Genomic DNA, 22690 nt, shown 5'->3' with positions numbered 1-22690 from the left:
TGAACCCAGGCCTGCTGTGGTGTGAGAGGTAATCACGCTTACCACTACACCACCGGCAACACTATTTTACCCCTCTTGAGACCTGTCTGAAAATGATTCACCGTGGGATCCAATACAACATTTTTTTTCTAATTTTTCGTCCTAAAAATCACGTAGAGTAACAACCTAAAAAGTAAGTTGAAGTACCTTGAGCTTCCCAGATTTTAACTGGTTCAAATTTTATGCAGGATGTCGATTTCACTCCTTTAGACAAATTTTAAAGATGTCTATGAACGTTTTTTTCCCTCTGTTCGGGACCTAACACCACTGCGACCAGTAATTTAAAATATTGTAGTATATCCCGTGTCCTTAGTTTAGTGCATGTCGTATTACTCAATCACTATTGAGAAATGATGAAGTATTCGATTTTTTTACAGTTGTCATTCTCGCATTTATCGCAAGGATCAGACTCTAATTGAAAGGTCCCGTTATTTATACCCTTCGGAGTGTTGAAATACCCTCCAAAGGCGCGCCCCTTTTTCAGTCAAAATAGGATTCCTTAGCAACAAAATTAAGGTATGATACCGATAATGACCATGCATCAGAACCCTAGTATTATCCACTTCAAACTAGGGAACAACGAATAGAAGATTAGGAATCCTCGGTGGACAAAGCCGAGTCTTGTCACTATCAACAAGGTATAAAAAGTAACAAGGACTAAGATGTGTTTCTTGGATTACTGAAAAATCCTGTTCCCCTAGTTTGAAGCAGTCAAGAGTAGGAATCGGTGGCAGATCTTACGTGCAACGAAACGGTGATCTACCCACGTTACGTTTATAAACATTAGTGTAGGTCAATACGTTTTATATTGATGGCAATCTAATACTCAGTAAATCAGTAACTTAATAGTAGCTCGTAATGCCAGAAATATTATTGCTCTTCAATGCAAAGTTCATTCGTTAAAACTATCTTCTGACAGCCAAAAAAATGTCTGTCTCGTTTTAATTTTTCTTAACATATTGGTAAAAGATATCAAAACATTTTTTCTATCCCATCATAAAATAAAGATAGGTTTTTTAATATATGGATGGAATTTCAGGGCAACATTTTGAAAAACAACAAATCTCGCGAAGTATGAGAAAAGGTCTTTCTTATACTTTGGATAACTTTCAACAGTCTAGCTCATTATAGTAGGTTGAACACCACAAATCCAATTTTGATTAACCTATTTTATTCTACATTAACCTTCTTAACACTGTGTAAATTTTTCCTAATTCATTAGGAAGGTTTAAATTGGAGGGTAAAGAAGTAATTGATCTTGTTTGGTTGCGGAGTATATACACACTTAGAAATTACTATTTTTACACGAGACGTAATTCAGCTTTGACGTAAATCATGGAACGTAAACAAACATGGCATGTAAAATTAGGTGTCCTGAAACTGAAACATATGCAACTCGACGAAAAGTGCGACTGATTCTGATTCTTATGTCAAAAGGGCCACTTGCATTCGTCGGTCTCAGGGCACTGAAATTTACATGTCTTTTTCGTAGTATGTATATAATATATTGTAATGTATGATATTATACAATATTATAATATAATATCAAAGATATAATATCTAAAAATCTTAACATCCAGAGTTGTGGCCCAGAAGGAATCAAGCACTTTAGAGCAAAATCCAAAAAGGCATTTTCTTAGAAAAGCATAATTAAGCATTTTGGCAATGTTTGGTTGAAATCGGTGACATTGATCACAGCTTTGCATACACAATATTTTAAATTTAACTCAAGTTTACAATTATGTTACAAGGTGACCAGTGAATCCCAACAAAATAAATTCTCGGTTCTTTTTCTGGATTTTTTGAATTTTTTGAAAAATTAAGCATTAAACCGAAAGCCGAAGGTATCGCTAGGTTAAATGTGTCATTACTACCCAAGCAACACAGAAAACATCGCCAATTGTTTTTATTTTTTTATTTAAGTTGCCTCGAGATCTCTTCAATGGTGCAAGAAATACATCTTGATACTAAACTGTTTCCAGTTTGTTGATTGATTTACTTTAGGTCTCAATAATGAAACTCAACTGTTGCAATGTACTGCTTGGATGACCTCTCAAACCATGCATCAAATGGGAGGAGCAAACATGTTACACTCAACACTTGAGCAACAAATCTAACCTGTGTTGTATTTGTTGTATGATGTTATTAAAAAGTTGACGAACCAATAAGGTGATACGATCCAACATCCACGAGTCATTGGCACTTGCACTGCCACTTCGAGTTTTCTAGGATGTTAATGTCGGACACTATTGTGATTTTAGGAATTAAATTTGCATAATGGGGAAGCAGTTTTGTTATAGCATGTTTTCCGATAGCAGATAATTATCCCCTGGAAAATGCAAAGTGGCATCAGCCGGGCTTTTGGATCGTTTTCAAACTTCGTTCTGCAGCCAACTGGATCAAGTTGTTACTGTTAAGGTTTGTTGCAACCATCTAGTAACTACTATGGCTCAAATATGTCATGACACTGGGATGTTGTAAAACACTTTTGGACTACATTGGCAAAAGTGGAGACATTGTAATGCATGTGCTAACATCTGCATAGGACAGTGAACTGACAAATTATCATGGTGAGGAAGACCACGACGAGGAAGGTAGGTTTACAGACGGCGGAGGCCGATGGTGACTAACGACGATGCCAATAGTGGCTGGCGTGGCCATAGCAGTTGAGAGGGCATTCCAATTTTCCTAAGAAAGCGGTGAGAAGCCTGAGGTGACATTGGATCCAGTGTTGCTGGAGCTGGGAGCACCAAATAAGTTGTCAGTGTTTGATGCCGATGTCGAGCTGATACCGCCGAACGGGGATGTAGCCATTGGGGATGTGGTAGAGAAGGAGTTCATATTTTCCGGAACTGCTGGCGATCTGAAAGTGGCCCATAATGCCGAAAACTGATGGCTGATGACGGAGAAGCTGCATCAATGTGTGTGACAAGTGACGTTTAGCGCACGCACATACACAACAATGCTACATATTTTCAACATAATTCGAACATCGATAAATATAAAAATACGTAACGGTGCAGATACGTATGGTGTTGTTGCAGCTTAAAAAGAATGCTTAATGTTAATATCCACTTATCTGCAACGTTAAAAACGTTAATCCACTTATCTGCAACGGAAATTTTTCATGATGTCTTTTAAAATAGCTACATTTTTGTAACGTACTATTTAACAAGTTTGCAACAGTTCAGTGAGTTGGATTATAACTGGTTGAAACGTACACGACTGGCCAAACTAATGAGGTATGTTCACAAATATTCCAAACATAAAACAATTAAATGGGTTCAGAATGTTGCACTTGATAATAAGGTCAACTCTATTTTCTTATGGTGTAATGTTGTACAGGTGAAGGCTTTGGTTTGAACTGTATGCAAATTTGGATAGAAGGCTTTGCATTATAATCACAAGCTATTGTTTGAAAATGAGTGAGTGATAACTTGATGATGATGCAAAGAAGCCTTACGGTTTGTGTAATAGACGTAGAGAAAACGCTTTGATTCTCCATTCTTAAAATAGGCCAAACTACCACGATAATTTGTGCGATTGCATATACGGAATAAGGGCATGTGTTGAATTTATCACAACAAAGGATCTAGATTTTACCAGTCCGGTTCAAACTGTGCTACATTTAGGATTCAAACTGAGGGTTTGAAGTTAGTAATCTAAGCGTTGAAATATCGATCTCATACACTAATTACTGTATAGTGTGTGCCCTTGTAATATTCTGATCGATCAAAGGGTCGAAAAGCAAGCATTTTTGTACTTGAAATTGATGCTACTCAGCAGCTAGCTGGTATATTTATTTGGAGTCAAATATTTATTTCTTGTTTCCGGGAGTCATACAAATCCCACAACTAATCGCCACCGAACGTCTTTGGATTTTTTTTAATCGACCTTCTCCGAACTGTATGAAACTTTGTGTAATTTGTTGTTACGGGCAACGATTCACATTTTTGTTAAGATTCGTAAGCTTTGGATCTTTTAAAATTTTAAAAATGACGACTTCGACATTTTTCAAGAAACTGTAGCACGGAAACGACATTTTTGATCGAAATAACATCTGATACAAAGTTGTAGAGAAATATTTTTTTTCTGGGAAAAAAATCAAACATAGTTTTTGGTTTACTTTAAGTTAAAATTCATAAAAAAAATACACAAACGTAAATATCTCAAAATGTCCTTGCCCAATTTTTGAAATTAGTTTTGAAGAAAACGCTTATAAAAAATGCAATATTTTGGAATGTTCAATACCATGGAAACTTGAAAACTGACAAAAATCGTAGAACAAGTACTTTTGGACCAATTTTTGAACTTGTTAAAACGTTTTGCTATGTGATTTATACTCATAAACAATGTTTGAGACATTAATACAAAAAGACAACAAAAAAATTATCTAACAAAATCACAAACAAAACCAACTTTTTGTTTCACCAAGTTTGGATGCCAAACAACAGGCAAGAATGCCAGATGAATAGAGCTAATTTATGATTTTCATGGTGAAATGAAATAAATCCATACACATTGATCCGAGTTTCATCTTCTTATATCATCGAATGGCAATTAAAATACTTAGGTTTCTTCAGCTATAGTTTGCTCTTGAATTTGATTATTCTTCAGATTATTGCTTTGAGCATAGTTGTCCAATAAAGGCTTGTCCTGAACCCGTAAAAAATACTTTCCCGTGTTTCTCTTAAAGTAAACTGCTGAAATTGGAAATTAGTCAAATTGCGTGATATATTACATATTTAGCTTAGATGCATTTAAGAGCTTCGATAGACGCACAAAGTTCACCACTGTACTCTTTTAAGCTAGTACCTAAAATTATACATTTTGCAGTACTAGCTGCGTATACAGTATTTCCCCACTCCGGCTTTCCTTAATCCAACATCACAGTCTCTTATGGAGCTTTTTTTACATTTATAACATTGATTTGTATGCACTTGACAGTCAGATTATCAAATAAGTCGGATTATCGGGACGATACTGTCATAAGTACGCTCTTACTAGCTTCAAAACCATTCTTTTTTTTGTTTATCATCGACGATAATATCAATAGCGTTTAAATCACCGATAGTATCCTCGCTCATTTTTTTCGATTAATTCGATGACAATCACATATTTTCGTTTTACAAATCATATGTTAAAACTTTTGGTTCTGTTCTACTCAAAGACATAAAGTTTCATCAACTGATTATGAATTGTATAATAACCAGGGAGTGGGGCTGGCATGATGGTGTTGGCACGAAGGTCACGAGTTTAAATCTCATCTCCGAAGAAGTCATAAATGACCTAACATGTGGTATTGTGACTATAATATAAAACAAAATACCATTCTGTTAGTCCTAAAAACCAAATTGTGCAAGAATTGTTAAGACCATTCTAACAATTCCTCCCCACATTCCCGTCAAGTTGAACACCTCTATCGGATGTTGTTGCCATTGCGCTGCTTTGGGCGGCCACCCCGATGATCTCGTGCACCAAGCTGCTGCTGGGGCTGGTTAGATGGCTGGCTGGCTGACTGACTGGCTGCTAAGGTGGCTCACATGGTTGCGCGTGGTCCGCGTCGAGCCAAAAGCCGAGCAAACCAGCAGCAGCGTGAGGAGGGCGAAATGTGGGCGTCCTTTTTCTCCTTGATATTCAAGTTCTTCGATATGTACATATAGATTCAGTTTATTTTTCATTCACTGCTTCCCCACACGCGCCACACTTCTCACTTGCTTTACCAAAATTGAATATCATACATCGAATGCGTGTCTGTATGTGTGTGAGCGTATGTGTGATGCTTTGATTTGCAAATAAGCAGCAACAAAAGATTTTATGGTTATTAGAAGAAAAAAGCTCTTTTTTCACGCTTGCCGGATTGTGTGATTCACTATTTCAGCGTTAAGCTGCGCGTCGTGATTGAAGGAGAGATTTCATAATTTTTCAATTAAAACCTGTTCGAGCACCTTCACGTAGAAATTTGCATAAACCATAGATTCTTCCCTTGTCGACGCAGCGTATTTATTTTTCACTTATTCACTAGTCTCCACTTTATTTGACGAGATCTCTCACTTACATTCAATTATTACTGCACTATTATTTGTTGAGTAATCCACGGTTCGTTTGCGTCTCGTTGCACTACTGGACACAATGCGCCCAGGCCTGGTCCTCCAATATCTGCACGGGGCAGATCTAGACCCACCGTGGGCATAGAGCAGTTACGTACGGTTACTACTTCTCTATTGATAGTGACCGATGATCAAGCGAGGAATATGCACTCACGAAAAAAAAAATCCATCCAACTAAATAACCAGTAAAGCACACACTGAGTTGGGACAGGGATTGTTAGTGTTTCTCCTACGATATTCTTCTCGTTTCGTTCTCCGCTTCTTGGGGTCTGCCTCGCTGTAAGGGGCACACACACGGACGTGGTCACGCGGGCGAGGGCGCAAATGCTGTCGATTTAATCCGATCGCGCAGACGGTTCGAACCGAACTAATAGCGGCTGGCTGGCTCAGCGACTTGGTTTAGCATAAAAAGATCGCGCACTCACTCGCAGGGTTCGTATGGAAGACTAATGATGTCGCTCTTCTCCGTGCTCGATGTCGCACGACCAGCAGCAACAACAGTGCGCGGCTGTACGGCGTGTGAGTCAGTTCTGCCAAAGGGAGTAGACGCTTTTGAACTGATGGGGTAGGCATGAAGCAGTGAGGCAGTGTTCTGGGAGCTAAAGGAAATGGGTTCTCTGGGGTGGTTCTAGTTCTATGCTCTAGCGACTTGGAATCGTATTGATCGTCCAGCAGAAACTTATGTCTGCGCTAAACTTAGTGTTGTTTGAACGTTTTCGCAATTGAGAGCTTTCTGAGCGGATGAAAATGCGCTTAGAAAAACACTTTTTGTAACTGCGTGTAGCAACTATGTTTTTTAACAGAATTTAGTGAAATTTAATTAAACTTTAATTGTACGTATTTCCTCTATGGAAACCTGAGATTTTAGATTTTTATGCTGTTAGGCTTGTAGTGAATCATAATATAATCGTCAATATTTGAAGAAGTATACAATTTTTCACATACTTTTACTATTAGGAAAAGGAAAAGAGTGGGGGCGACCCCGGCGTAGAGGTCACGAGTTCAAATCTTACCCCCGCACAAGTCACGAATGACCCAAGAGCGTTAAAGTGACTGTAATAAAAAAGGAAAAGATTAATAAATGAACATATAGAAAAGTATTTGAAACGGTATTGCAATTTTCCCTGACTTCTACGAAAAATAACCGCACCTAAAAACTATTACAAATTCGCTCGTCATACCAATTGTTGGATATCGTTGAAACAAGAAATCATCTAACCTAAGCGATGCAAAGTTGTTCTGTGGAACAACCGAGTCGATATCAATGATGCTTGTAGACCTGTCTGCTGAGAACAACAGCTTCGTATCCTCGAGAATCCGCCTTCGAGTATTATCTTACTCTACAATTTGGGGCAACGGTTGAATTAAAATTCCTCAAGATTTCAACCTTTTTGAATCAAACTAATTCAATACACAGGATCTCTCATTCCAGGTTTACAACTTTCTTTGGAGAACTTTGATGAGTTTTCAGTCCATTTGTAGCTAAATCGATTTTAGGTGGGACAACAGTTCGTTTCAGCAATGGGCAAAAGTTCGCAAACTTAAGGCAGTTTTTGAGAAGTTTCGCAACTATTAATCTTCGAATACCCCATGATGGTGTGAAGGACATAAAGAAAACACTTGATTTTCCATAATAAATGCAATAAGTTCGCAATTTTTTCAAGGTTTTTGTCACATTCTGTTGCATTCATGATTGTTTAGTGAAAATAAATGCATTTGAGGCATTTCTGAATGATTAAATGGGTTTGAGAAACGACTCGAACTTTTGCCCCGCTGTCTCGTACTTTTGCCCCACTATAGGCAATACTAGCTTCCTGATGACATACTTCTTTTTCCTTGATTTGGTTTCCGTCGATCTTGTTTTCCGTACTGAGTACCAATGCTACCGATGCCAGGGAGGCAGCTCCCACACCTGGAACCTACCTATCGACCCATCAACTCTTGGACCGGGGACCAACGGTGTGATTATGGGTCTGATACTCCTAAGAGAAGCGTTAAGGAAGGCCTGTAATTTCAAGTATTGCTACGATCACGAATGTCTCGGGATCATGACATTTTAGCTTTAAATCCCTCCAATCAATTCTCGGTGCATCTTTTAACTACCGATTGAGTAAATTAACGTGATGAACGATATGAACACGTCCGAGGTTCGAAAGGAAATGCGGCTTCGACTTGTTTCGTTTAGAACCAACTATGTGATATCTCTGTTAGGAAAGACACCTTGTGGTCTAAGCAAATGCATGGTTGCTTCCAATTTTAGTTGAACTTCTTAGTTGTTTAACTATTTTTACTATTTGAAATATATGCCATAAAATTTGCTGGATAAATTCCCCGTCGAATGACATATTGCATGACATATTTCACAAGAATGCTTTGGAGAAATATGCGTTTGAAAACACACCCCATTTTCGTTACATGTCTCATTTTTTATTCCTTAATGTGAGCCCCTATATAGTAAAGAAAGACGTAGTCACGACCAAAATACCGTGGTTCGGGGAGTCCAGCGTTATCTTCGTAGTGAATTTTGTGTTTGAAAGTACTAAGCACATTCAGGATTAATGAAGGCGACTCAGATTGTGATATCCGATTTTGAAATACTATGCCAGTCGTTGCACCGTTCGTTTGTGGGAAGGTTTCCATTTCGTACTAGTGAGCAATCATACTGAACGCTAAAGCAAAAAATAGTGGCCAAAACACGCACTCGAAGGTTGTATGTGCAGGTCCAGGTGAAATAGCAAAACAAATGAATTTTAGTCTCAACCTTCTCTGATTTCCATGAAACTTTGCATAATTGCTTGTTATCTGCAATCATTCACATTTGTACTAAAGTTCGGCCATTTTTAATCTTGCAAATATTTTCAAAATAGGGTATTTGAAATTTTTCAATAATTCGTAGCACGAAAACCAAATGGAGCCACCCTCACAGAATCGTTCACAAGGAGCTTCCACCGAATCGGATAGATTCTCTCATAGGGACAGGAATCCCCCGAATAGCGCTGTGGATGGTGTCGTTCACCCACCGCAATTTCTTGACTGTCTTCCATCCAGTTGAATTGATTTTTTGTATGTCAACCATAAACTTGTCGTCTACCGAAAATAAGCTCAATTGGTTGGAAGGCCGCTGGGAAATTGTAGTAGGAGGACAGCACCTACTGCACTACGCGGAAGATTCCTGTACATATATGCCGGTATAAATCGTACTTCCATACACAGAACTCCGCACTCGGAGAGTACATTGTTCAATTCGATGTCACCTCGATCAACCCACTGAACGTTGGTTACAACAACTAACTTAGGCTGCGACAACATTTTCGTGCGAAGAATGTAGAAACCTAGTGGGTGCTGTAAAGAATTGAGCCTGTAAGGCATTTGTTTTGCTACGTTCAACCTACTCGATCGAGAGCGCATGAGACATGTTTAGTGCCGTGCGACATCAGCTGGTCGCTGGTAAATTCGGTACTGAGAGTGATTCAAAGCATCTGACTGAATTTCAATCTTCGTTCATTGCTAGAACAGAACGCATTCAACGGAGAAGATCCATACAATTTCAAGGCACACAGCCTGGTTATCAATAGATATTATCAACCGCTTAATCCTTGTATCATTTGCAATTTCAACTTGGTCATATTTCATATCCAGCTGCGCTGTGACACATACTCGACCGTTATCAGGTCTGCAGAATCTCTCACCAAAGCGCATTTTATCGTCTTTTTTTTTGCATCAAACCTAACATGCTGTGTGCTGCGACGATTGAGTTCGTACGAGAAGTTCCAACCCCCATTCATAATCTGTTCAGCCTCGTGGACGGAAAATCGCTAAAAATATATTTTAATTTTTAATTTAAAGCTCGTACCCTTAATGTGTAATTTTATTTTCCCCTTTACAATAAAATAAAAATAAAAAAAAATAAACACACATTTATTTCATATCGCCATATATGCCAACTGGAACGGGCCGTGTTTGTAGCGCTGAAGGTCGCCCGCGGTTGAAACGTTGAAGTCTCCTCCTCGTGCGAGCGCGAGAAAAAATACGATCGATCGATTCAACGACGACGACGACTGAAACGATCAAAGCGTCGATTTGCTCTCGTCGGACGCGTGCTTTTTTGTGAATGATGATGACTAGCATCGGACTCTCAGGCGGTTTATCATCCGGCTAACAATTGCAGCATGGGTAAACACTCTTCTTAGCAGATTTGCTTGGCGCAGTATTTCAACCACTTCCTAGTTGTAAAATTTTGGTCGTTTGGACGTCTGGAGATGCGTGAGGTTGAATAAACAGCTCGTCGCTGCAAAGTGGCACTTGTGGGTGAGGCACAAGTGCCCCCAAAGACCATCTCCAGTCAGCAGCAGCAGAGCTAAGATATATAGAGCTGTTGGCTGTTCGATGGGGGACCGCAGATCTAATGACAGAGTAAATTAATTGAGATATTTTATACACTATCGATTTCAATTAGAGAAAATGCCAGTCATTATCCCAACTCTCGATGACCGGCGGACGAGAACGGCCGGACACAGTGTGGTGGTGAACCAATAAGTGCAGCATTTTGTGCGGGTGCAATCAACCATCAACGACGCAGAATGCATCCACCGCATCTAGAAACGTGATGCAGTTATGGGAAATTACGGAGATGAATGGTAGCAAAAAAATGACTTGGAAATAATAACCGCAATACATTTCACGTGAAATCAACCTCCTCCGAGATGAGACTGTTTACAACGATGTATTTGTTTAGACGGTGATTGCAGGATCATTCTTATTTAATAAGGGCCATTTTGCTATTCAGATACTTCAGATACAGTAAGTTGGAAACATTTTACCATATTTATAAAATATTCAGTACTATTGAGTAATATTTTCCACCATAAAATTCGACAGATGTCACCCTGATAGTGATGGATTAGCTAGTTTCGTGATATGGAGATATTCGAAAAATTGTAATTTTTTCTTTAAACTTTAAAAAAGAGTCTGTGGCTAGGGAGGGGCACGACGTAGAACCCATGATTATCCGGTACAATTGTTCCTGTCAGTTGTGCAACAAATCTATCATTTTATAAAATGTTTAATGTTTAAAATGGGTACCGATTGTGTGAAATGTGGCGTTTGTAGTTTTGTGTAGTAGCTGCTCATAAACGCATCGTTGGGATTGATCGAGACTGGAACGATTAGGCACTTTACAAGCAATTTGAAGTGATATTTACACTAGTGCTGCATGGATAAGCAAATAAGGCAGTGAAATTAAATGCAAATTACTAATCCTTCTCTCTCTTTATACAGGTATTCCATCTTAGTCATCAGATTCACATTCATCAGGATTTACATCATTCAGGATTTACTTGATATCTATCACCTAAAATTTTCTATGAGTCAGCTAAATACGCATGTCATAATGATCAATTTCTCCCTGGTGATCAATTTTCCCCTGGATTACAGTAAGGTACACCGGGGCTAGTTGAAACTCTTGGGGAAGTTGAAACTGTAGGTGTATCTCTTACCGGAAGTGAATAATCACCCAACAAACAATCGTCTATTGAAGAATCGACTTCTTGACGATTTTATTCAGCTGCATGCTTAGTAATTAATACTTGCATTATTTGTAATAATAACATCTGTTCATGCTTTGTTCACACAAATTTGGAGAATTTATTCAACCACAACACATTGAACTATTGGTGTTGTATAAGGTAGTATGTCGAGAAGCTGATATTCGACTTATATGAGTTGTAACAGAGCTTATTCGATAACATCACTGCTTCCCCTTAATTAAAACCGTTATGACGCTTGATTCTCATGTGAAGTAACGTTTATTAAGACATTATTGTACATTTATTAAACGATTATTCAAATGTGGGAAAACTAACCCGAAAATAAGAGGGACATGGGATGGGTATTATTCTTTAGTAGTGATTGTTTTCATTATTTCTGACATGGCACGCACCACACAGATATATTAGAAAATGAACTACATACATATCACATGTCGTTGCATGGGAGTCATCTGAGCAATAATAGAATTCATTATAAGGGCAGCTCAATAATCAATAAAAGCTTGCTTGAAAGTGAATATCAGCACTCCCGATCGCAACTCTAGCTCCTTCAAGGCCCTGTGGGAATGATTAATACATTCATCGTTGTTTTACATGAGACCAATGTTACCTCTTCACCTCTCCAATTCAAAGATCCTTGCCTTGGTTATTTTTTAAAACTAGATCAATGCATTCATTGTCCTGAGTCATGTGATCGATGATTACTATTACTCTACTTGGAAAGTGGAAGATCAAACGTTCAACGTTTATACAGCTTTTAATAAGAAAATAAATCAGATCAGAGCAAACAGTGGAATAAATTTGCATCTATCGATCTCAATGAGCTTTTTTCAGCACATAATTTGACAACTCGTTTTATTCAGCATTGTACACTGTAATACAGCATTTATTCAATATATATAAGCTTATTTGTGACTCTGAATTGTTTCTTGGGCACTGAGATTATTTCTAATCTTGTAGTTTGCGGTACTACACAATGCCACTCAAAAATAATTAAAGTGAATAATCACTTCCGCTAAAAGATACACTTACCATTTCAACTTCCCCGCTTGTTTCAACTTGCCCCGGTGTACCTTACTTGAAATGATTTTAAAATATTTGCTAAGAACAAATATCTCATCAACAATGTCTTCTTTCTGTCATCCTTGCCCACTCGTCTAAATGAAGCACATCTGGCGTCACGAATATTGTCCGGCAGAAAGAAGTTGTTCTCTCATATATTCTTACACCGAGCATGTACCGGCGAGCGTGACGTCAAATTCTATTGTAAAGTGGAGGAATGACTCAAATCTAGACCAACAATTGAAATAGGTGGAACAACCGAACATAAACAATGGCTTTAAACACAAAATTCTCGAGAATCAAAACACACCCACGCAAACTAACAATGCCATTCGATAAAGGAAGTTTGCTCTATCAGATGACGGTGTTAGATTGCTTGGATGTGCTTTGATTCTCGAGGAATTTGCGTTTAAAACCATTGTTTACGTTTGGTTGTTCCGCCTATTTCAATTGTTAGTCTAGAAATACTCAAATTTGAAGAACATTAAAATGTGTTTCCTTTTGGAAATCCGTTGACAAGTTGCTAGGTGCCACACACTTAGAAAAGTTCATGTAAATTTACGTGCTCTGAGAGAGACATATACGAGCGTCAATTTTGACATAAATTTGAATCATACAGATGCAAAATAAAGCTCAATCAAACGTACTTTTCGGCGAGCTACGAAGTTTTCCGTCGGAGCACTCAATATTACATGACATGTTTGCTTACGTCTTATCTTTTATGTCAAAGACGGATTCCGTCACGTGTAAATTAGTTATTTCTAAGTGTGTAGCTTTTGCTCGATTTTTTGTTCGTAGATCCACTCCTGTGATTGGAGCCTTATAATGAAATGCAATCAAGATATCTCTTGATATCTGCCACCAACCAACCAATTTTACCCCGGTAATTAATTTTCCCCCGGATCAAGTAGTTATATATTTTAATTTTGTTTTGTGGTGAAATGTACATTTTTTTTTTTTTTTTTTTTTTTTTTTTTTTTTCTTAGATTTGTTTTCCGTCGATTTTGTTTTCCGTGCTGAGCACCAATGCTACCGACGCCAGGGAGGCAGCTCCCACACCTGGACCCTACCTATCGACCCATCAACTCATGAACCGGGGACCAACGGCTTTACTTCCCTTCCGAAGGAAGACGTGATTAGAGATGTTATGCCTCAGAACATCCCGGCGGCGCCGACTGGGATTGAACCCAGGCCTGCTGGGGTGAGAGGCAATCACGCTTACCACTACACCACCGGCGCCGCTATGAAATGTACATTAGAGTGATGCAAATTTTGAAATTTTTGCTCCACAATACTTAAACGGCACCAGACGGGATGAGCCTTTGGACCTCGTCACGGTGTCGTCTCGTTCAGGTCATCGTTCCATGTGTTTTAACTTGTTTTTCGCGAAGAGCCAGGAAAGCTGTATTTTACAGTTTTCAGTAGCAGGAGGGACACCACATGGGATGAGTCTTTGACCCTCATGATGGTGGTCACCCTAGATAGTCATTAAGGAAAACGATCAAATTGTTATGCTAAAACTCTGTCAAACAACTCCGTAGGAGGTTCTCCTTCTGAGGCCTCACCTATGACTAAAGAGATGAACTAGCCTCAGGCTAAAAATCTCTAAAATAAAGACAAAAAAAAAAAAAAACTTAAACGATTCCAAATCGGATCCTGACTAACCTCTCAAAATTTGAACCCATTTGGTGAGAAACTGAGATGGCACAAACCATTTGAAGTTTGTATGGGAATTACTATGGTAAAACCAAGATTTTTGTTCATGTCTATCTAATAATTCACCATATCGGTCTACTTCAAAAACTTTCAACTGTACTAGTAGGAAATTTTCCCAGCTACAACTTTGCTCAAGACCACATTTTGATTAAATGCAAGGATCGAAAGTTATCAATGGTTCAATGCGCTGATGTCTTATGATCATGCTCAATCAACTGCTCAGCAGGCAACATTGCTGTTTCAGGGGCGTTGAATAGGACACAAAAATCATGGCTACTATGTCACACTGCAAAATACAGTGTTGCCTACAGAGCAGCTGCTTGATCATGTCATAAGTTTACCAATCTCTTAAATAATTAATAACTTTTTCCTGTCTCGTTTTACATAGAAACGATCTTCAGCAAAGTTGGAGCTGAGAAAATTTTCTATAAGAATGGCTATCGAACTGTTTCGTAGCTCAATATGGAAAAAGACTAGAAAACAATGAACAAAAAGTTGAGATTTCCCATAGTAATTTACAAGTAAACTTCAAATGGCTTGTGCGAAGTCTGTTTCTAACCAAATGAGTTGTAACTTTGGGAGGCTAATCAGGACCCGATTTGAAACCATTTAAGCACTGTGGAGCGAAAAAGTCAAATTTTGCATCAGTCTAATGTACATTCCATATCATTATTTGATTTTCTTCTGATTTAATTTTTTTTTCATATCAAGATGGTAGGTGGGGTGGAAAAATACAATCGCTCATTTGAAATTCCCCCATAAGGATTGCAATCCTGCGCCTCCCGAATCCTAAACCTGGCACTGAGGGAGAGTCAACAGGGGTATAGATTTGAATCCAGTTTTTGATCCAGTCGCTATTTAGTTGATTTTCAAGTTTAGGATTGTTTATTTTTTTTATGTGTACTGTCATAACTGTGCTCAAAAACTATACAAGTATGACCATGGATGTGCTATTTATTTATTATACAAAATTTAATAATGATCATGCTCATAGTTTGTCATCCAAGTGTATCTGCGGCATAAGGCCGTTCACAATGCTGAGTTTCAAAATTGTTTTAAACTACTCGTCAATTCTATAATTTGAAACTGTCAAAAATAAAACTGCAACACGATCAGCGCAATGCACAGTTCTAAAAGATGTTTGTCATCATCAAGTTCCATAAACTTTACTGTTCTCTATGAAGTTCTCCGTTTTTGTTTGTGAAGCTCTTCGAAACATCTTTAAACACATCCAAAGTAATTTGAAACAGAGTTCCATTCATGTTTCAAACTCGCTCAGGATTAAAACAGAATAGTCGAGCAGTTGCAAATCTGGTGCAAAATAGTGCTCGAAAAATGAAACTGCAACTCAGCATTGCGAGAGGTGCGTTTCTGTTCTAGTTTCAAATTAAAACAGTCCTTAGGCCGTTCGCAATGCTGAGTTTCAAAATTGTTTTAAACGACTTGACAATTCTATAATTTGAAACTGTCAAAAATAAAACTGCAACACGATCAGCGCAACGCACAGTTCTAAAAGATGTTTGTAATCATCAAGTTCCATAAACTTTACTTTTCTCTATGAAGTTCATAGAGTTTTTTTGTGAAGCTCTTCGAAACATCTTTAAATACATACAGAAATTTGAAACAGAGTTCCATTCGTGTTTCAAACTCGCTCAGAAATAAAACAGAATTGTCGAGCAGTTGCAAATTTGGTGCAAAATAGTGCTCGAATAATGAAACTGCAACTCAGCATTGCGAGAGGTGCGTTTCTGTTCTAGTTTCAAATTGAAACAGTCCTTATAAAATACAACAGCATTGCGAACGGCCTTATAAAATACAACAGCATTGCGAACGGCCTAATACCCCGTTCACATTACAGCCTATATCACGTAATATAGGCTGTCTTGCAATGAGCACTCATACATAGGATTTCCAGTGAAAACTAGATGTATGAGTGCGCATTGCAAGATATCGTATATCACGTGATATTTGCTGTAATGTGAACGGGGTATAAGAATGCTTTCATTTTGCCTCGCATTTTGCAAACAACAAACACCTGCTAAGATTTTCCAACAGTAGGCTTTGCATGTCGTGAATTTTTGCTGTCAAAACTGGCAATGGCGGATCAAGAACCGTCTTCAACATCTGAAATTAGGTTTCTATTTTACCATACCCGCGTTCCACAAATCAATTAATCTCTTCCTCTTTCACGATACCAAAAAGCGAATGTGCCATCTGTCTAGAGGAACTGGGCGTTCGATATGTAAAAATTCTAGAATGTAATCATCGGTACCATGAACGTTGCATCGACCTGTGGCTAGAGAGGAAAATGGAATGTCCCACATGCCGTCAACGGACAAAGGTGAGGCCTTGTAAATTAGCTATCGTTGCCCGAAGAAAAGCGAGGAGATCCAGAATCAATCCGATACAGTCAAGAAGGCAACAAACCAGGCGACAACCTAGCGAGTCGGAGTAGCATCGTGTGATTCATGTTGGGCATAATAACTGGAATCCGCAAATTACAGGCTGATTGTTTTATTTCACAAAAAATATATAAACTTGACGAGGCTCAAACAATTATGCCTATGACAATGGCTCTCTCAAATTACGCAAATGGTCCATACAGTGCATTCTCAATTTCGTCGATTGTTTTGATCGTACGATCTAAAAATGCATTCAAATTTAGTGCAATTTGCTTCAAAAAATCTGAAAAATATATTTAAAAAATGATAGTATTAAAATTTTAGTACCGTAAAACGGGGTAACATTGATAATTTGTTATGTTTATTCTAATTATTTTTTACATCAATGAATGTTTTTCTTTTAATTTAATTTTTAAAGCAAGTACTGAGGATCTTAAGGCCCACGCACATTAGATCCGGATCGGACGCGTTGCGGCAAAGTGACAGCTAAATCTATTGTCTAACTGTCAAATTTACGTCAACGCAACGCAAACGGATCTAATGTGCGTGGCCCTTTAGAGTCAATTCGATAGTAATATCACAGACAAACAGACATAACTCTTAGAAGAAAATTCTACAAAAAATATTGTCAAGCTTGCTCGGTATGTCAACGCGTCAGCTGTGTTGAATACAAACAAAACAAATGCAAGTCAGTGATGCCGATTCTACGAAATATTCAGTATTGATTGAATTTATCTGAAATACGGATCCGTATGACAGAAGCTCAGTCTACTTTTAGGGATTTGTTTTGTTTGTTTTGCGTGATTTTTATTTTGCTGGAAACAAGCTTTTAATCGTGATAATGTATCACCTTTCTAGCACCACCCATCACTTTAATATTACACAGCAAAAAAAAGTATCAATCAATGTTATTCATGATGATGTATTGAACTAATTGATTGTAAAAGTGGGTACAATATTACACCCATTAAAATGATTTGTTGTCAAAATCTATGTACGTAATATTACACTACAAGCGGAACGAACAATACGCAGCATTTAGAATGTAATATTCAATGCATTCCGGACGTTGCTGAAAATTACGATAGCATCAGATTGCGGGATTGCTAGTGTATTATAATGCTTTGTTGATTATTCATGAACTCTTGATTGCTTGGAACGAGGCTGGGAATGCTTGTGTATATTTCAGGTGGACAAAAGAGTGAACAAAGAGGTGAACGCCGAAGCTTTTTCACATTTAAATCGCTGTGAAGCAACTGAAAAGTGTTGAGGGAATTTGTATCTGTAACTATAACCAGTTTGTTTTTGTTTGCTAATCTGGTTAAATGTTGTACCTAATTATCTTAAAGATAAATCGTCCAGCTCAAATCTTTGTAGGGGTAAGCGGTGGGACCATCACCATCAATAACTTTTATTTCTGTATTCGTGAGATTAGTATGTGGGATGCCTTCCCAAGATACAATGAAAGGTGATTTGTTGCGTTGCCTCCTTATTTCAAGAGCTGACATCTACTAAATCGACCTGAAAACGAACAGGCACCACTGATAAGTTGAAAATGTGCTGATTTGCTTGACGGTTCAGTGGCGCCACCATGACAAATGCGAGCACATTCCGAACTGAATCCTTATTTGTGAAGAATGTGATTGTGAGTGTTATGTCTGTTTGTCTGTGGTAATATGTTTAACGGAAATTATTGCATTTGCACTATTTTTTAGTCTTGTGATCGAATATCAGTATTTTTATTTGGGGTTACTTTGATAATTTAGTTCAACAAAAATGAAACTTGAAAATGAGTAGGGTATACGTCCCTAACCTCGGTCTAATATGCAGCCATAGATTACGTTTTTAATCATAACTCATCAATTAATTTACCTGCAAACGATATTCTACTGCTAAATGGTATGCTTAGATATGCTTATCATGTCGTTTGCTATCAGGAACCGCAAAAAGTTGAAAAACTTACTTTTTTTAAGACAAAAACTCACCAGGGAAATGTATGTAATATCGGTCTATTGTCCCCAAATTGGGTCTATTTATGGATGCAACTTCGTCCTATCCTGTTTGATTCTCAAAAAAAACGCTCTTGGTAACGTTTTCTTATGTATTTTTTTTTATCACTATCACTGTTAACTTAATACTCTTCATTCCTCAAAACATTTCTTAGAGAAAATTTTACGAAAACTACATTAAATCACTCAAGTTAAAAATTAAAAATTAAAAATTTCGCTTATCGTCTTTCGACCGCAGAATATCTAAATCAAAACATTGTGATGTTCATTATACAGATTTGGCAGAAAAAATCTCCCTTCCTGTTCGTTCCTTATCATCCAAATGCAAACCACATTGTTGACGTTACTCTTATTGCTATATGCTGTCAAATGAATTTCATGGGCCAAAGTTAGGAACATAGAAAAGAAATGTGTCCCTAAAGTTGGGTCCATGATTTACTTGTGAAAACGTTGTTAAACAATTAAAATAAACATAAAATATTCAAACAGTAACTGTGAGTTTTACGTCTAGTGTGTATTATCAGGTAATTCCATTCAATAAATGCCATAATCAGGCCATTTGATGATCGTCAGTGCAACCTTCCCATCTTAACCTTAGAAGTCATGGCGGCTAAAAACTCCGAACAGAGTGATATTCTCAACCAGTTTTATTACTTACGAGAGCTGAAAATGTATTGAAATGTTGTGATATAAATTGATTTGTGTGTGGTACACATTTATCAATCATCAGTGATCAATATTTTCCTTATTTTTTGTGTAATATTCCTTAATTAATTATTTATTTGCGTGATAGGCCGAATGAAAGGACTAGACCCACATTACATACCGTAACCCTATATAATCCAAAAAAAAAATCATAAGCAATAAGTAGACAACATTGGATGTAGAAATGGATGTAATGTTGCCCTATGGGTCTAAGATTGGGCCCCTCGCTAAAAATGTGCTATTTAACAATTTTATCTAGATGAACGCGTCATTGGGACGGTACTAATGGATACTTTTGGTCGCTATTGAAAATTTATTCGATTGCTAAATTTATGTATCGGTCAAAATTAGGGGCATTTAGGCCGACATTACATCCATTTTCCCTATATATAAAAATAAATTTCTATCTGTCTGTCTGCCCCTTATAGACTCGGAAACTACTGAACCGTTCGACGTGGAAATGTGTATGCAGGGGTTTTTGGAACCGGGAAAGGTTCTTATGATGGTTCGAGACCCCTTCCCCCTCTGTAAGTGGAGGGGGGCTCCCATACAAATGAAATAGAAAAATATAGCATGCTTTTTTGAATCGGCGCATGAACTTAAGCTAATATTGAATCCCGAGCAAGGCCGGGCACAAACGCAAAAAAAAATACATCAGTATTTTTATCATAAAATGGTGTCCACAGATCCTAGCTTGTCCTAATTCATGGTTAATTCCTCTTCCAATTTTTAAATATTTTACAGATTTTAAAACTATACCTAACAGTTTCGTAATGATAAAATAACTGGGTAACTTAAAACTGAACCCGCAAAATTGGTTGACAAAAAAAAAACCGTTTCTTTCAGTCAAAATTCATATATCAAATCTTCTAATTTTTATTTTGGTAGTTCAATTCATATATTTGAACGAAAAAATGTTTGTTTATTCTTTTGGTTTGCCAAATCCGAACTGCCGTGCCTTCCGCTTAACCCCTTCCATTAAATTTTGCACAGTGGTCTCATCGACCTTATTCGCCGCCGAACGCCAGTTAGATTTAAACTGCTGCTCGTTTTCCATGGATTTATTAGTTTTTTTGAGATTCCGTTTGACCAAGGCCCAATACCGTTCGATAGGGCGGAGTTCTGGGCTGTTGGGAGGGTTGTGGTCTTTGGGTACCACAACCACGTTGTTCGCATCGTACCACTCGATTGCCTTTTTCCCATAGTGGCAGCTCGCCAAGTCCGGCCAGAACGGCACAGGTCTATTATGTTGCTTTAGGAATGGTATCAGCCGCTTTTCCAGACACTGCTGGACGTAGATCTATTGGTTGATGGTTCCCGTAGTAATGCAAATGCCGCTTTTTAGACCACACGTGCATATGACCTGCCAGACGAGATATTTTTTCGGGAACTACGATAGTTTGATGGTTTTGAAAATTTCAGCCACCTTCCCTTTTCCTGATGCGGTATAAAACTCCTGTCCCGGAAGCTGCTTGAAATCCATCTTCACATAAGTTTCGTCGTGAGAACGTCGGATTTTCTTGCTGCGCGAACAAAATTTTGACACACTGCTTCTCTTGCTTGAACGTCATTTGGAAAACTAGAGAGCAAACGATAAAAACTTCCGCTTTTCGACCAGATTTTGGTGTATTCGGTCCTCCTAACCAAACCTCCGGATGGTGGTATGGCTTCGATACTAACTTCTTCCTTTGTCATCAATTTCCTGAGTAGGTTAGGAATAGTGAGCCATTTTTTTTGGTTAAATGTCGTACATTTTGATGATTTCGAAAAAACAAGCTCGGAAACACCCTATTTTGAACAATTTGGTATACATAATGAATCGGTATCCCAAACACGTTTATCTTACCTGCTGTTCAGAGATCAATAAATCATAAGGTGTTGAAGGCGCAACTCAGCCTCAGCCGTGCCACAAAGCGGCCGTGAAAACACCATAACCAAACGCAGCGCAGATATGCAGCAGCTGTGACAATTCCGGTCCCAGCCCAGCATCGCAGCATATTTTCAACGTATGAGAAAATGAGTGGCACATTTTGGGGCGGTGGCGGCGGCTTGTTGATCAGTTCGGATATATGTGCATACCTGTTTTTGTCATACCAAACAGCATAAAAGCGTCGCAGTTTGACGGTCATTGCCGTCCGTCATCCCTTTTATATCACACATAATATAATGCGGAGACCGACAACGACGACGGCGGTGAGCGCCCAAAACCCACAAATATTCAGTGGCAATCGGTCGATTCTGTTAGATGACATGTTTATAAAGCGACGCTATTAACCTTAACCTCTATTTGCCTGTTTGTCTGTTTTGGAGAGAATCAACTAGCTGCGCTACTACATGTAGTGTGAAGGACCTCATAATCAAATCCAAATAATATGGGGTGTAGAAAATAGAGACATGCTGCTAAATGATACATGATGTGTCTATAATACCCTCATGGAGGTAGCGAGAGCCCCTCTCCGACAGCGAGGTGTTTTGAATCGAGAGAGCTGCTACTGCTACTACCTTCAAATTTAAATGCAGCGTGGATGGACCCACCAATCAGCTGTGAGGGTTGTTCATAATCTGTTGCACCCTGCTTGAAGCAGGTTATGAATTATCGGACCCGAGTAATGAACACCCCTAGCAAGTGTCCAGCGCGAAAGATGATTGGTGACATTAACAAAAAAATATTTTATGGATCAATGACCACCGGTCGTCATTCTGCATGGGGTATAGGCCATCACGATAGGCTTCCTCTGTTCGCTTGGAAACGGACATGAAATACGAACTGATCGTGGTAGGTGGCAGTGGTGGAGGGGTTTATGGTGCCATTCGCGTAGTGAAATTATTCATCTTGATGGCGCTCACACGCTCATATGATGATGCGTTAAATATTCAGCGGATTCAGCCGCGGAAAGGAACTTTACCCTTGTTGTTTTTCTTGTGATGGTCATGGTCACATTGACTGGAATTTCAAGCAGCATACATTTTTCATTGATTGAGAAAAGTTCTCCAAGCAATCGATTAAAACTTGTCAAACGAAAAGCACTGGAACGCAGAGTGTGAGTTTCAGTAGCTTAGAGTTTTTCGCCAAGTGAAGTGCCAATTCTGGAACAGCAGAA

General features: G+C 38.4%; 1 protein-coding gene across 2 annotated transcripts in view; it reads right to left on the bottom strand.

Moving 5' to 3' along the window:
- form3 (formin 3) overlaps nucleotides 1-6561 on the bottom strand; it is a 122507-nt gene extending 115946 nt beyond the window's left edge. For both annotated transcript variants that reach the window (XM_065236143.1, XM_065236144.1), the window contains exon 1: nucleotides 6098-6561. The gene's annotated coding sequence lies outside the window, so the exon portion shown is untranslated. The remainder of the gene's footprint in view (nucleotides 1-6097) is intronic.
- Nucleotides 6562-22690: the final 16129 nt, after the last annotated feature.

This window comes from Ochlerotatus camptorhynchus, unplaced genomic scaffold (assembly GCF_037179485.1).
Source record: "Ochlerotatus camptorhynchus isolate MF236.1 unplaced genomic scaffold, CSIRO-AGI_Acam_v1.1 ptg000530l, whole genome shotgun sequence".
Classification (NCBI taxonomy): Eukaryota; Metazoa; Arthropoda; class Insecta; order Diptera; family Culicidae; genus Ochlerotatus; species Ochlerotatus camptorhynchus.
The sequence above is the reverse complement of the archived record's forward strand: the minus strand, read 5'-3'. Positions and strand labels throughout refer to the sequence as shown.